This window comes from Loxodonta africana, chromosome 4 (genome assembly GCF_030014295.1).
Source record: "Loxodonta africana isolate mLoxAfr1 chromosome 4, mLoxAfr1.hap2, whole genome shotgun sequence".
NCBI classification, from domain to species: Eukaryota; Metazoa; Chordata; class Mammalia; order Proboscidea; family Elephantidae; genus Loxodonta; species Loxodonta africana.
In genome coordinates, this window is record NC_087345.1 from 140,840,153 (window position 1) to 140,853,982 (window position 13,830).

Below are 13,830 nucleotides of genomic sequence, written 5' to 3' on the forward strand. Positions count from 1 at the left end.
ATTAGCAAAGGACATTAATTTCACTGTAATTCATATCTTTATTCCTAGCTCTATCCTTATCCATATCTCTAGCTCTCTGTTTACAAAATCCAGGGCTTTAAGGAAGAGGATGGCATCTAGGGAAATTAAAACAAGCAAATCACTGAGAGAGGGTGCCACACTCCCCACAAAAACATTGAAATTTGCTTGCTTAGCATTTCAGAAGCTTCAAAGGAATTGAGCAACTCAGATTAAATTTCAAGAAACAGGGCTGACCAGAGAGAAAGGAGGAAAGTTAGAGCCTCGCACTGCAGAGGTTGAAGATGGGGATAAATTCTGCTCTTTTAGCCAGGCTGGGCCCCCTTCCAGACAGCGGGTTTCTGTATGACGTTCATAAAATGGGAGAATTATTGACAACTTCCTTAGACAACATTCGGGAGTGAACTGCCAGATATGGGCAAAGCAGACACTTGGCTTTATTGGTATTGGGGCTTCACCAAAGTTATCTGCTATTAAATACTTTCCAGGGATCCACTGCCTCTTTATGACAAGTGTTAGATAATTTCCATTAACTCAGTTATTGCTAGAGAAGGCAGAAAGGTGAGACAGCAGGAAGAGAAAAGATCCAGTGGGGCTCAGAATTTACTGGAGGGATAGTGAAGATAAAGAGAGAGAAGCAAAGTGGAAGCTATTTCTTAAGACAGTAATATCTAAAAGGAAATTATGAAAGTACTATGACCATACCAGAAGGAGAAAAACAAACAAACAAAAAAACCAAACCTGTTTTGACTTACAGCCACCCTGTGTGTTGCAGAGTAGAACTGCTCCATAGGGTTTTTTTGGCTGTGATCTTTACAGAAGTAGTTTGCCAGGCCTTTCTTCTGTGCAGCAACTGGGTAGGTTCAAACTGCCAACCTCTAGGTTAGAAGCCAGTTGCAAACTGCTTGCACCACAAGGCTTTTTTTTTTTGGAAGGGGAGGAAATGTGAATTATAAACTGAAAGGAGATTTCTTTCCACTTTCTCAAACCTTTTCTGGGACTTTTTTTTGATAACTAAGTAGGCAGCAGGTTTTCTCCTAGGTGAATCACTTTGAAAAATATACCCCTTAATACTTGAGCTTCCATGTTCCTGATTCACAGGTCTGGGATTACCACTGTCAATCAGACAGAATCCACTGGAAAGCATCATGCCATCAGTATACCTGATAGCAGTTAGGAAGATGCTGGTAGTGGGAATGTATTTGTGCAACTGTAGGGTGCTTTTTTTAAAATTGTATGTTCACATGCATATATATATATATATACATACATGCACACTTACATAAAACCTGTCAAATCTTTCAAAAATCTTTGAAAGAATTAGCATTATAAAGCCATAAAGAATCTCTGGAGAGACTTTAGAGGAGAGAAAGAGGGGAAAAAGAAGAGGGAAAAACCCTAAATATATCACTCTGCAGCAAACCAATCATCCACAGAGCCGTAGAAATCTCGGATAAATCTCTGGTGAAATAAACTCCCTCTTGCATGACAGTTCTTTTTGGAAATGTTGACTCTGCCTTTCATATTAAAATATTGCATTGAAAAGACCTGCCATGAAGATATTGATCCCACTTATGGACAAGGAGGCTTCTGGACTTGTCTTCCTGGTCACTGCTCAGCATTGCACATACAAACCTCTACAGTTCATATTTGTGTATTTAACCACACTCTTTCCAAGGCCAGACCAGGGCTCCTGATTTTCAGAAATGCATGCCAGTCCAGGGGTTCTGTATCCCATCTTCCATTTAACTGTCACTTACCTTTAATAATACCAATAACTATGGAAACCCTGGTGGCGTAGTGGTTAAGGGCCATGGGTGCTAACCAAAGGGTTGGCAGTTTGAATCCACCAGGTGCTCCTTGGAAACTCTGTGGGGCAGTTTTACTCTGTCCTAAAGGGTTGCTATGAGTCGGAATTGACTCGACGGCACTGGTTTGGTTTTTGGTTGGTTTATTATTACTATAATTCTAGAGCATGTATTATGTGCCAGGAACTTTGAGTTCTTAATCTCTAATCCTTATAACAACCCTGCAAGGGAAGTGTTTTCAGCTGTAGTTTACAAACAAGGAAGCAGGTTTAGAGGCAATGTACTCTAGCTGGGGTAACACAGCTAGAAAGTGGGAGAGCTAGGATTTGAACCAAGTTCTGTGCAACTCTAGAGCCCTTGTTCTTTCCAGTGTACCGGACGCTTTTCATCCATGTCTATCCCAGGTTCCACGCAAAAGGGACATGGGGAGGAGAGAAAGGTGTTCTGGTGTCCGAGACCACAGCAGTGAGCAAGTAAAGCCTCCCTTTTCCAGGGCTTGGAGGGCGTGTGTTGGGACTTGTGTTTCCTTGCCTCTGCTGTACTTCTAGAAGCAATTTTATGGGCAAGCTAGTGGGTGTCCCTGGGACTCATTGCTTTGCATCTAGTACTTGCCTAGGCCAGCCCTGGAACTTGTTCTTTGGCCTTCCCAATGCAGATTCCAAACAGAATTTGAATTTTTCCTAGAGTCATCGGTAAAGACCTGGGAAATTATTTTTTGTGTCTGGGAAGATGTGGTCTTGGTGGTCACCTGAGCAGTAGAAGAAATATTACAAGATGACATTTGAGTCTAATATAGAATTAACTTGGAAACTGATGAGTTTGCTTGATCTGAGATCTTGCAAAGGACATCTGAATGTCTAAGGTTGAGGGAGAAAGGGCAGGTCTGAACCATCTTGGGATTTTGTGCTTTGTTCTTATGACCCTTTGGAAATGCTTGGGTAAACCCACATGTTCGGTCTTATGCCAGGCTAGTGTGAAGAATCAAACTGAGTATGCATTCAGTCTAGGCTCGGAGCCAAAAGAAAGAGAGAGAGGCCTGGCAAAATATCATGGGAAATGTCATGGTCCCTTCTTTGGACTCACTTAAAAAGCCCAGGACCCATTTAATATATGAATTACAAGACTTATCTCTTTTGATGGTGATTTGGAAAGCAGGATCTATGAAAACCCTGGCTGGAAAATTCTTATAGTAAGAGACATCAGGCTACTGCCTTTTCTGGTCTTCAACAGTATCTTAATTTTCGTGATCATTTATTAACTGTCAAATATACCAGAGAGTGTCTTGGATCAAGATTTCTCCTGAGTTGGAGACAGTGGCTTAAAATACAGAGTGAGATAGGTTTTTGTCAGTCAAGGGCAGCAAGTAAGACCTGGGCTTGGGAGAGCCAATGCCAAGTAAGGAGGACTGCTTCTCAGTGGGCATGTATGAGGTCCAGGCTGGGGAAAGCCCAAAAGCAGGACCACTGGTGAAGCTGGGAGTGTGATCTTGAGGTATAGGCTGAAGTAGAATGTCAGAACAGCCACCAGTTCGGGAATCTGGATAGCAGGCATAATTTAAAGAAACCAGACTGGCTTTATAAGTCAGGCCTGGGCAGAAGGCAGGAAGCAAGGATAGGATCCAGAGTAGAATAACTGATGATGGGGTATTCCAGAAGAGAGACCACATTATTAGGAGTCAAGGATCCAGCAAGGAGACTGGGCAAAAGAGACCCATGATATAGTCATGGAATTTGGGCAGTGAAAGTAGCATTGGCAGCCCCAAAGAAGGGGCTGGCAAACATTTACATCAGTTCAGGAGCTTTCCGTGTTGGTGAGAGGCTGGGAGTCAGTCCCAGGTTTGGCTGGCCTGGAACTCACAGATTGAGGTAACTCAGAGTCTGGCTGGAATGTAATAATGAAGGGGTAGAATAGGACATGCCTTGTCTCCAGAGGAACCACTGCAGAGAAGGATGAAGTAGAAGTCAGGTGTCCATTAATTGACCTACCAACAGAACTCAAGAGGAACAGGCGTCACTGTATCTCCCCAATCTCCCACCATTCACTGGCATACAGAGCAGAGGGAAGACAAAGCAGAGAACATTCCAGAATGGGTTTCATGACTCAGAGTGGAGCAAGAGCCCTGTTCCGCTTCCTTCTCCTTGACTTGGAGAAGGCCTTAGGATTCAGTGTGTATGCTTGACTGGACTCGTGGCAATGGGAATATTGGGGAACTCTCCATTCTTTAATAGGGGGGACTGAATATCCTTTGACACTTCTTTGTTGAGCTTGACCTGTTTGTGAAACTTTACAGGATGAAACTTTGCAACATTCATTTAGTATTCTACTCTCAGTCTTGGCTCTCCCCTAACTTGATACTATCCAAGCAATAAAGAACCCACTTCTTTCTGAAATCCAAAGCACAAAATGTTGTGATAAAGACTAGGTTCCTCAAGTAAGCTACACTTTTCTTTCCTGAATTAGTTTTTCATCCCTGTGCCTCTCCTAACATAGCTATGGGGTATGGGTGATGCTTGCTTTCTGGCCTGCTTCAGGACAAAGGGAAAATTATCCACTTCTCTTCTGACCTTATATCATGATATGCTGCCCTCTTAATTTCCAAAAAGGGCTCCCAGGCAGCAGAGAACAGCTTTGATAAGAGCAATGCATTCCCTCCCCTTTTGAAAGTTCGGTGGCTTTAAAATAGGTGTGATGGTTAAGGTTGTGTATCAACTTGGCTGGGCCATGATTCTCAGTGGTTTGGCAGTTATGATGTAGTTTGGTAGCTATGTAATCATGTAATCACTACCATAATGAGATCTGATACAATGTAATCATCTACATGATGAGATCTGCTATGAGCAGCCAATCAGCTGAAAGGGAGTTTTCTGGTGGGTGTGGCCTCCATCCAATATGTGTGGACTTTCTGGCAAAGCTTGCTGGCTTTTGTTCACTCTGGATCCTCATCTGACCTCCGGTTCTTGGGACTTGAGCTAGCAGCTTACCTGCCAGTCTTGGGATTCTCCAGCCTCCGAGGCCTGTGAGCCAAAGGCCTGCTGTCTGACCTGCTAATCTTGGATTCATCAGCTACATGAGTCAGAGAAGCCTCCAGCCTGACCCACGGACTTGGGACTTTCTGCCTCTACAACTGCGTAAACCATTTCTTTGATATAAATCTCTCTATATACCTCTCTCTGTCTCTCTATGGATAGATATATAATACATAGGTATATATATAGATATATATATACTTCACTGTTTTTGCTTTTCTAGAGAACCCATCTTCATTCTCTCTGTGAGTTCTGAAGGAAAGGGTGGCTAGAAAAAAATGTGTGGGCTGGCACATAATGAATACCTATTTACATGGGTCTTTTAAAGACAATGACACAGAATGAATGTTTAACCTACAAGTTTGAGTTTTCAGTTTTTTCTGCTTTCCTCCCTTGGTAAATAGAGATGTGAAACTGTCTCTCCTTTTCCTGTTTTCTTCATCTAATAACAATCTTGTCCATTTGTCAAGTGTCATATAATGTACAGAACACTTTGGATGTGCCTTTTGGAAAGATGACACTTAAAAAGCAGTGATAAATGTTACCCCTGGGCAGGTGCCAAGGGCCTGAGGCAGTCTGTATTTTTGTGTCCTTCGTGTTTTTCTCTATATTAGTTTGTTCTTCTGGCTGAGGTTACTGTTTGTCTGTCTTTGACAATTATGGAGAAATGTGAGTAACAGAGTCACAGATTTCATGAGTTCACCCAACTCATGTGGTTTGTTCACAACAGACTTTGCAAGTGGTTTGGGATTCCTGTGGCCACAACTAAACTGGGGTAGAAATCAAAGTTTGTGCATCATTGGAGCTAAAAGAAAACTTGAAGATCATCTAATCCAATTCTCCAACTTTACAATATGAAAAAACTAAGGTTAAGTAAGGCTTTTCTCAAGGCCTAAAAAAAATCAAAGTCACCTTTGCGGTAGCCAGTGTTCTTTGTATACCCTGCTAGCTGATGGTGGTAGCTAGAAAATGGGATTTGAGATGGCAGGGATGGATGTCTGATTTAGGAGCCATTTTTTATAGACTTAGAGCTGCATTCATCATTCATAAGACATTTGCATAGGTTTGGAGTAGCAGAACCAAAAATAGTCCTTCCCTTTTCAGGAGCTACTCTGCATAAAAGACTCACTGGCTTTGGATTCTGTCCCTGTCATATCCCTTTCAGTAGTCAGGCCAAGGGATCTAGCCAGGAGGTTGGGTACATCCCAGCCAGAGAACAAGTGCTTGTCATAGAATGAGTCGTGAAGCCGGGCAGAGAGCCCAGTTTGCAGAAATGGCTTTGTATTGATGAAGAAGGGAGATTTATACCTTGTCTTGGCCTCCATCATGATGAGGGTGCTACAGAAAAGTACAGATGACACCGGGCCACTCCTGGGGGACACATTAAGCTTGCATTCCTCCAGCCTAGTTATATAGAAGAATGGACCCTCAGGAATCCATTCTAATACATAATTGGGAAAGCCAATGTTTAAGCCCATTTTAACAGCTTATTACCTGACAGGTGTATCTGAACCCGTGTTGCCCCTGGGATATAGCTTTCTTGTTGTTAGTTGCTATTAATTCCACCTCATGGCGAAACCCCATGTATGCACGGTAGAACTGCTTCATAGGAATTTCTAGGCTGTGACCTTTTCAGAAGTGGATTGCCAGGCCTGTCTTCTGAGGCACCTCTTAGTGGGTTTGAACCGCCAAACTTTTAGCTAGTAGTCGACTGTTTAACCATTTGCACCACTCATATCTCAGAGAAATCTGGACCAAGCAATGATGCAGAAACCAACAGAATGACTTACAGTCTTGGCCTATTTTGGAGAGATTCTAAGCTTTTGTGTTTGTAGTGCCTTGACTAGTCTGAGAAATTTGGAACTCAGTCTTTTCTTGCTGAGTATGGTAATGGTCACTTAGCTTCAGGATAGCATCAGACATACAGTTATTTAGGTAGCTACATCACAATTGAGTACATTGTGGTATGCACATCATGGTGGGTGTTGTTCATACAAAAGAGGGCACAGATTCTACTTATGACAGAAATTACTAATTGTCACGTGATATCTGCTCTCTCCATCTTCCATAGCAGTAGAATTTTCAGCTGGGCACATGGCTGCCTGGCATAAAAGACTACAGTTTTCAGCCTCCCCTGTGGTTAAGCAAGGTGGCGTGACTAAGTTCTAGGTAGTGGGATGTCAGCAGAAGTGGTGTGTGCTGTGCCTGCCCCTTTCCCTTTCCTCCTTCCCACTGACATGAATTAGTCATGGCTATGAGCCATTTCGGATCATGTAAACTAAAGCAATATGCTAGGGATGGTGGAGCAATAATACAGAAGGCACCAGGCCTGACAACTGGTGGAGGAAAGCTGTCATACCGATTTGGAATGTCATGCAAAGGAGTAAATAAGTTACTCTCATGTATGTTGTTGTCATGTGGTGTTGAGTCAATTACAACTCATAACAACCCTGTATGACAGAGTAGAACTATCCCATAGGGTTTCGTAGTCTGTAATCCTTACAGTAGCAGATTACCAAGTCCTTCTCTTGTGGAGTCGCTGGTGGGTTTGAAACGCTGACCTTTCAGTTAGCAGCCAAGCGCTTAACCATTGTGCCACCAAAGCTCCTTTTCTTATGTGTATATATATATATTAAAAACAAAAAAAAAAAAAACAAAAGCTCATTGCTGTTGAGTCAATTTGGACTCATAGCGACCCTAGAGGATGGAGTGGAATTGCCCCATTGGGTTTTAAAGGAGCAGCTCGTGGATTCGAACCACCAACCTTTCGATTAGCAGCAAAACTCTTAACCACTGTGCCACCAGGTCTCTCTCTCTCCTGTATAAGCCAGTGTTATTTTGGTCCCTGTCATCCACAACTCAGTTTCTCAATTTCTAACTTAAGTTATGCCTTACTTATTGGGAACTCTGTTTCCTAGGGCCACCATAAGAAATTAGCACAAACTGGGTGGATTAAAACAACAGAAATATATTCCTTCACAGCTCTGGATGTTAGAAGTCCAAAGTCAATGTGTCAGCCATACTCTCTCTGGAGGTACTAGGGGAGAGTCTGTTCTATATCCTTTTTCTTAACTTCTGGTGTTGCTGGCAATCCTTAGCATTCCTTGGCTTGTAGATGTATCACTCCGATATCTGCCTCTGTTGTCACATGGTAGTCTTCCTAGGTGTCTCTTCTCCTCTTATTATACAGATGCCAGTCATATTGGATTTAGAGCTCACCCTACTGCAGTATGACCTCATCTTAACTAGTACATCTGCAAGGACCCTATTTCCAAATAAGTTCACATTTTGAGGTTCCGGAAAGGACATGAATTTTGAGGGTCACTGTTTAACTCAGTACAGGAATTTTGATTCTAAATAAAACAAAAGATAGCAGTTGGATAAGATGGCCAAGTTCAAATGATATGAAAAGGGCGGAACACCAGAACCAGAAGGTGGAAGCACGTACTTTCCATTCTTTTCCTGGTTCCCACCTCATATACAGGACTGGTATGTTCTATATATGGCGCTAGATGTTCTACAACTGTTAGTATTGGATTCTGCTGGGACTGGATTCTCCTAAGAATGCAAGTGGTAACAGAGAAATTAAAATTGGGAGATGAAGGCTCAAGGAGTTAGTTCATCAGGGAGCATCAGTGGAGTGGTCAGCATAGCACAGGCTTGCAGAATGAAGGGCTAGGAATCAGCCTCATTTCTGATCTGACTTTAATAATAAATTTTAATGTCTGATGAGTCAATGAAGTATTTGATTCTCCTTTTAGTCCTACGTGTGTCTGTTGGTCTTCAAACAGCCAAAATATTGTAATTTGCCTGAGGAACTATCCCTTATCCTTGAGATTAATGAAAGGCAGCACTCATTTTATAAGTGTCCTACTAATACAACTCTTTCTCCATTTTAGGATGGAGGCTACTTTTGACTAAGGTTGGGGAAAGGTGAATATATTCCTTGCTAGTGGGAAGGGACCAGGGACTGTGTCAGTTGAGAATGTAAAGACTCTTTCCTCCAGTGTAGGGTGTGGTATCCATGAACTAAAATGATTTCCATCCTTTTAATTTTACCCACTATGAGATGTAGAAAATGGTGTCTCCCTTCTCCATTTGGAGACACATGGGTATAGGTCATGAATAAGATGTTTGGAAAGTACTTAGCAAAATAGTAACTACCTCGGAAAAACTAATCACGGGATTCCCTCCAAGCTCCACCACTTCAATTATGCTTCTATCCATCCTCAGACAGTTTTCCCCCTTGCTCCCACCCTGCTCCCCCGCTCCCAAAATGCTTGACGAGAAGTTCTTTTAAATTGAAGAAAAAAGTTATGCTTCACCTTTCTCCCCAGTGAAACTCCTGAGGCCTCTTCTCTGATTAAGGAGATTGCCTGTGTAAAATTTGCCAACGGGCCTTCCCAGAAGTTTTTCCCTCATTTAAAAATCCTGGGTTCTTCCTGACAAAAAGGAGGCTTAGTCATCTCGCTGCAATGACAGGCCCTACTTACAAAGCAAACAATTAAGAAATCCTGTATCCCATCCCACTCTAGCCACATGCTGGCCAGGGAGTGAGAAAGGGATGATACACTTAGAAAGAAAATTCTGAGGCTTTGCATTATCTGGCAGTGAAACAAAGGGTGGGTGATCAGAAAATGAAATCAGCCAGGTTATAAAAAGAACACCACCTCAAATGTATAGAGCTGCTTCCTTCCTGCGAACCCGAGGCTTCCTGTTCCCTGCCTTATTCATTGTGGTGATGGCATCCTGATGTCCACTTAACAAATGAGGATGTTGAATTAATAGAGGAAAGAAGACTTCTCACCTCGGCCAACGTGGGTCAGTGAGATCCCAGGATTAGGACTCAAGCTTCCCAATTTAAGCCCTGTGTTTGACTTTGGAATTTTGATGTTTTTCATGAAAGCGCCAGTGGCCTTGGGATTTTCCTGGGAGAGAATCCAAGACTACAGGCAGAAGCCACTGAAGGTTTACTAGGCATTTTCATAGGTGGGGAGAAATTAAACTCTAGAAAACCCTCTTCTCTGGTGACTCCCACCCAGGCTGCTTCCTTCCTTCTCTCAATTCCAAAGACAAAGAATGTCTGATTAGAGAGTTTAGCATATTGCTTTATATTGTTCTCTCACAGTTTCATGTAACAGCCTTATATTTCCAACAAGGCAGAAGCCCTCCTTCCCCCGCCATGACAATGGATAGGTGAGCACTTCACGATACTCCCAGAAGTGAAGTGTTTCCTCAGGCTTGTTTCCTGAGGAGGTTCTGTGTTCTTAGAGGGGCCCATCCTGCCTTTCTGAGGTGAAGGTGTGATCTTCCTCTGTTTATTGAGTTACTAGGAGCTGAAAGTTTTTTCTACTTGGTGAGTCCTGTGACATCGTGGGAAGACTCTTCTAACACAGACGTAATCCTCTGTGCTTGCAGTCACACAAGGTCATAAACACACATGCACCAGACAGTCACACCCCTAGTGTGTAAAGGGCCTTGTTTTGCCTGGAGAATGCGGGAGTGTTAAGGTGCAGCTTTCTATGGTGGTTTCTTCCTTGGTGTAGGATTGATTTACCTTTAGAACACAGGAGTTAGATTGTTAGAGCTTTTCAGAATCTTAGAGAATGTGAAGTGTAACACCTTCCCTCCAAAGATCAAACTGCAACCTCAAAAGCTTAAATGACCAACTAGCTTTGTGACTTAGACAAATACTTTTACTTCACTTGGGCTTCATCTTCCTTATCTGAAAAAGTAAGATTACCATAAAAGATCTTTAAGGATTTTTCTGAACTTCTACTCTGTTACATGGGCTTGCTATGTTTGGAATCAACTCAATGGCACCTAACAACAACGGTAATCAATGAGCTTTTATTGCCATTTTCTCACCACTCTTTGGCCTTAGAACTGACTAGAAGAACTGGACTGTTTGTTAAGGAACTTCTGACCTCAATCTGTTTTCCTTGTTCAGGAATTATGCAGTTTCAGAGATTCATGTTACTTGGGGCTATTGGGGGTATGAATGATTTAAAAGCTCTATAAAAAACCAAAAACCAAACCTGTTGCCATGGAGTTGATTCCGACTCATAGTGACCCTATAGGACAGAGTAGAACTACCCCACAGAGTTTCCAGGGAGTGGCTGGTAGATTCGAACAGCCAACTATTTTTGGCCAGCAGCTGATCTCTTAACCACTGCACCACCACAAAGCTCTATAAGAATATATGTACACATAAAAAAAAAAAATTTTTTTTTTATATACACACACATATATGTATGTGTATATACATATGCTGTTGTTGTTGTTGTTAGGTGCCGTTGAGTTGGTTCTGACTCGTAGCGACCCTATAGAACAGAGTATAACTGCTCCATAGTGTTTCCAAGGAATGGCTGGTGGATCTGAACTGCCGACCTTTTGGTTAGCAGCCATAGCTCTTAACCACTGCACCGCTGGGCTCCATACACACACACACACACACACACATACGTACATCCACTGCTGTTTAGTTGATTCTGACTTATAGTGACTGTATAGGACAGAGTAGAGCTGCCCCATAGGGCTTCTAAGGCTGTAAATCTGTACAGAAGCAGCCTGCCACATCTTTCTCCCATGGAGTGGCTGGTGGATTCGAGCCACTGACCTTTGAGTTAGCAGCCAAGCGCTTAACCACGGAACCACTAGGGATCCATGTATATACTATATGATTGCTGAGAAGATGCTGACTACCTCTTAGAACACATTGATAATTCAAAACCAGGGCATCTCCTTTCCTGGAGAGAGTTGGCATTCAGACTAGTTGAGACCTACCTACAGGTGGGAGGATGAGCCAGACATCCCTGGAAAATGATTTTAGGGGGTGCTTTTCACCAGCTTTAAAAAGTCTAATTATGTTTCATACTTAAGACAGGAATATTTTTGAATCTAAGGATTTTCTCTCTTAAACTTTGAGCAAATTATTTAACTTATCTTTATATGCCACCCCCACAGCTCCCCAATATCTGTCATTTTTATTGTTACTATTATAAAGTGTTTGTCATTAAAAAGATAAAGATGCAGAAAAAAATGAAAAGCTTAGGCACAACAAGAATGAATCTGACAAACATAAGGTTGAGTGAAAGAAGCAAGACAAAAGAAGAGGTTCAGTATGATTGTATTCATGTACAGTTAAAAACTGGCAAAACTGAACTATTTTTTAAGGAATGCATACCTAAGTAGTAAAATCTTAGACAAAAGTCAAGGTAGCGGTGATGACTGGGAGGAGAAATGGGGTTGTGACTGGAGAGGGTCTTGTGGGAAAGGGCTTTGGGGTGTTGGCAATGTCTTGCTGCTTAATCTGGATGAGAGCTTGCTTTATAATTATTCATTAAACTGTAAAAATATGTTTTATGTACTTTTCTAAATATGTGCTGTATTTTACAAAAATAGAATAAAGTGATACAAATATGAGGGGGGAAAAAAAAACCAAAAAACCCAAAATCCAGTAGCTTAGGAATTGAAGATAAATATAGCAGATTGAATGCTGTTTTCCAAAACCACGCTAAAATGATGTTAAAGGAATCTTTTTAAAAATACAGAAGCCACAAAGATAAAATGAATGAGAAGATAACAGTATACATACATATATATATATTTTCTTTTTGAGGACTAGGTTTTAATTTGTTCATTTTTTGTGTGTTAGAAATATTCTTTGATGACACATTTGGCTTGAGATTTTTTGCCATAGTCCTTAACACCACACAACTACAACCAACTGCTTTATGGAACTTTCCTTTACTGTCGATTTGGCAGAGGCCTACTCATTCCCATACGGAGCCCTGGTGGCGAAATGGTTAAGCACTTGACTGCTAACTGAAAGCCACCAATCGCTCCACGGGAGAAAGATGTGGCAGTCGGCCTTGGAAACCCTATGAAGCAGTTCTACTTTGTCCCATATGGCCACTATGAGTCAGAATTGACTTGACAGCAGTGGGTTTAGTTTTTTTTTTTCCAGCCCATTCCCAAACTCAACCTCAGTTAAGTTGATGCAGTGTTCAGCACACATTACCTTTACCAGCTTTGCCTGTATAGGCGTGTCAGTTGAATGTAAGCAAGCACGAATTTCATGACAAAGGCCAAGGTGGATAATGGCGGTTTCAGCACCTGTTTTGAAGCAGTGTTAATGTCCATTACATCTCCAGTAGCAGTGCTCTCCTTGGCTGTGGTGGTAGGAGAACGGTGGAGCTAAGCCTTAAACTTACTGGAGAATCTTGGCCTCTGTGCAACCCAGTGGTGGCAGAGAAAGACAGCAACAATATTTTGAAAGGTTTGGGAATTAGTGATATCAGGTATCTTTGTAAGTGACAGTGAAAATGGAACTGAAAACAGGAGACTTGGTTGAAAGACTTCTTAAGAATTCTCACTCCCATTCTTAGCAGTGCGTGCCCCTTCCTCACTTTAGCAGAACACTAGAGGCTTCTTCTCTAGTGCCTATAAAGCAGAAGACCCCTAGGCTGGGCCATAGCAGGTAGAATTGAGGGCAAAATATTATGGGGTGAAACTAGGGCCTTGCTTGGTTTCTCAGAGTGCTGGTTCTGGGCCTATACTCTCTAGGCACGAGATGTGATCATCTTTCTCTGATGGAGTGGACGAGCCTAAGAAGAAAGCCCTAAAGATACATCAGGGTCTTCCCGACATAAGAATTCAGCCATCACACTCTATAGCAAAGTGTAGTTGCTAGTCCCACCTGCCACACGGAGCATCCTGTTTTTTGGTGTTTTACTCCTGAATATGAGCAGTTAATTAAAGATCATTAAATATCTGAGGAACACCTTTAAAATGAAAATAGAAACCAAAACAAATAAGCAAACAAAAGTATCTTAAAGAAAATAGAATATGAAAGAAGAAAACTTAAAAAAAATAATAAAACATTCTTTTCTATCACTAGAGAGTTAAGAGAAGATACTATATTCCTGAAACAGAAACTGATTGCTACATAAAAGGGACATTCAAGAAACAAAAAA

General features: G+C 41.9%; 1 pseudogene; it reads right to left on the minus strand.

The window, feature by feature from the left end:
* Positions 1–12,505: 12,505 nt before the first annotated feature.
* On the minus strand, positions 12,506–13,569 carry LOC111750841 (small ribosomal subunit protein eS12-like; annotated as a pseudogene).
* Between the last annotated feature and the right edge of the window lie 261 nt (positions 13,570–13,830).